Below are 3,123 nucleotides of genomic sequence, written 5' to 3'. Positions count from 1 at the left end.
AACCAATCAGCCACTGTGCATGCGGGTTTTGAACGAATCAAATGGTGCCACAGAATTGTGATGTTGAGCATGTACCTCTCAGTGTATAAAAAGCTGTTGAAACTTATGTATCGTTGGACAGTGACCTGGTTAGACCCAGAGCAGGTCACCTCCCCATCAGTGCAAAATAAAGACTACTTGAATCTTCGAACACAGACCTGGTGTCGAGTGGTTATTTTAAATACTCCACTTCAATTGGCGTAATCGGCAGGATCTCAAGCAGACAGCGGACACCGGCGGATAGAGGCCATGTCAAAGGTGTGATTACAATTTAATTACCACGCACAGTTAGGACATGGGCAGAAATCTGTCTGTTGTCAGCTGCCTGAGAGATCTGAATCTGCAGGTCTGGCCAAGACTTCAAGTAGTCAGTGGAAGATCCCAGGTAAAGCGATCGGTTATATAAAAGTGTGTCTGATTAATGTTGCGATTGATAGTTGGTAATTTTTTTTTTTGAAATTCATAGCCAATCTTTCCAATTCTTTGTCAAATCACAAACGCCAGAGGTCACCTTGCACACATCAAGGATCACTCTGCGCCCTTAGCCAAAAGGCCTAGAGCCACTGCACCGTTCCTGGAAGTACTGCAATACCAGGTTCATGCCATGGAGGTGGATGGGTCAGGCCCCCCACACACCTCCGTGGAGGTGGATGGGTCAAGCCACCCCACCCACCTCCTATTTCCAAAAAAGCAAGCATATACCTTCCTGATCCAGGGAGAACCACCTTGGGGTTATGGTGGTTACTCCCCTGTCAGGTCAGTTACGCATGATCTTAGCCAAAAGGCCGAGAAGCGATTGGGTTGGTATTTTTTTTTTTTAAATTCGTAGCCAATCGTTCCAATTCTTTGTCAAATCACAAACGCCAGAGGTCACCTTGCACACGCCAAGGATCACTCTGCGCCAATGCTCTTAGCCAAAAGGCCTAGAGCCACTGCACCGTTCCTGGAAGTACTGCAATACCAGGTTCGTGCCATGGAGGTGGATGGGTCAGGTCCCCCACACACCTCCGTGGAGGTGGATGGGTCGAGTAAATGCTACAAGTATCGGTCTCACTTGTGAGGAGTAAGTAAGGGACGTACCACTGACAACCAAGAGGATAGGGTTGCAAGTATCAGTCTCACTCAGGGCGAGTAATTAAGGAATGTACAGCTGACAACATCTACCCATGGGAAGTGAGAAACTCGAGTTGGGACTAGAGCGGTCTCTGACATTGTACCTAACAGATAAAAATTGAAAACTAATTGAAATAATGATTAAACTAAATTGGAAACCAGACAATGCACCTGTGGCACAAAGGAAGTGGTGGGAGTCGGAAAAGAAACAAAAAGAGGAGAAAGTCCTCATTTATTGACCAGCGCGTATTGAGAATTAAGTAGACGGACTAGACTATTGACTGAGAAGTGACGAAATAAACCGACAGAAGGTGTGATGGTGACAGCACACGTCAGGATGACAATATAGAAGGGGGGAGGATTAGAGAAGATCTCTTCACCCAGAGGGTGGTGGGGGTCTATAACTCACTGCCTGAAAGGGTGGTAGAGGCAGAAACCCTCACCACATTTAAAAGGTAATCAGAGGTGCACTTGGAGTGTATGGGGATCAGAAATTGAAACTGGTTTAAGGAATAATGAATAGTTATGAGTCAATTAAAAGGAGAAAAGGGAAGATTATGTTTTTCTTCACTGTTCTGGTGTTTTTCTGTGTTTAAAGTTTTTCGGAAGGCATACTCCTTCATGTAATTGTGGCTCCTCCCCCTTTTCCAAGTGGCATTGGAGAGTTTAAGATTGGAATTACTGAGATTAATTAACCTATTAAAAATCAGACTTTTATTCTGGCCGATAAAATTCTGGTTGGTGTAAATTGTGTGGAGAGACTTTAGATTCGAACATAAGGCATTTCACATCAATAATTGGTATGGTTTAAAAAATTCTGACCGATGTGTATCTGGGAAGAAAAAAATGAAATGCAATTGTGTGCAGAGTTATGTTTCTGAATGTTTATTTTAAGCTTACTTTAAGTGTAAACACACAGAGAGGTTAAACTGGAAAGGCTGCAAGCTGTGGGACGAAGGTTGACATTGATTGATGGTGTCTGTGTTTGTCGGCTTTTGAAACAAAGGAAGTTAACCCTTTCACAGGCAGCTGTGAACTCTGTTTTAATTCAATGGGCAATACCTTTTGAATATTGGAGATTTTCTTAATTTGAAGAGAATATTTGCTCCTGGGGTAGAAGGAATTTTAGGATCATATTACAAATTAACCCCTCGGGCTCTTAAGCAGAATCACCAGAGATTCTCTGTTTCTTTTGTTTTAAGTTGGTGACCATCGGGAAGAAAAGGATTCGTGGATTGCGCCTGAGGGATCAGGATGGCACACCACCGTAACCGAGTACATGTGGCCCTGAGTAAATCTCAGGGGTGGGAGGTGGGGGGCCAGATAATAGAACAAAACTATGTCAGGGTAGAAGTTTTGAACTCCGGAACAAGGGACCGTATAATATTGTTGATAAAGCTAGTCGCATGGTATATGCAGCCCGGTTAACTAGGAGAATTAAATGGTTTTATATTAACCAGATTAAGCTTTTTCAGTTCACCAACAGGTACTGAGACAAGAGGAAATGGTTATGAACATGGGGAATGGGATTCATCCTCTCCAGGGGGATCAGGAAGAAGGGGTGCCTAATGGGATACCCCACCTAATCAGGTACAGTATGATCCAAAGGGAAGTGGACAGGACACGGACGTGGAAGAATCTCCTCGGGTCCCAGATCTGGATCCACCTCCTGTTCACAGACATACCTCGCAAACCCCGCCAATCCCACAATGTAGTAAGAGACATATTGTGAATGGTGGAAGTAGGGATGGCCGAGTGTATAGGATAAGGGTACATTTACAGTGGCATGGTAATCATCCCACTCTAACCGTCCAGTATATCAAGGTGTGCAAGGACAGGAGCACGGTTGTACAAGCAGTAGAGTTTTTTTTTAAACTCATCCCAAGGATCCTTCTCCAATGAATAAACAGATTTGTGGGAAAGGCAAATTGTCTGTCATAAACACATTCCAGGGCCAACAACTGGGCTAAT

At 44.0% G+C, this 3,123-nt stretch overlaps 1 pseudogene; it reads right to left on the bottom strand.

Moving 5' to 3' along the window:
• Positions 1-597: 597 nt before the first annotated feature.
• Positions 598-836, bottom strand: LOC139269951 (U2 spliceosomal RNA; annotated as a pseudogene).
• Positions 837-3,123: the final 2,287 nt, after the last annotated feature.

The sequence above is a fragment of the Pristiophorus japonicus genome, chromosome 8 (assembly GCF_044704955.1).
Source record: "Pristiophorus japonicus isolate sPriJap1 chromosome 8, sPriJap1.hap1, whole genome shotgun sequence".
Lineage (NCBI taxonomy): Eukaryota > Metazoa > Chordata > Chondrichthyes > Pristiophoridae > Pristiophorus > Pristiophorus japonicus.
Note: the sequence above shows the minus strand (reverse complement) of the source record. Positions and strands in the feature narration are given on the sequence as shown.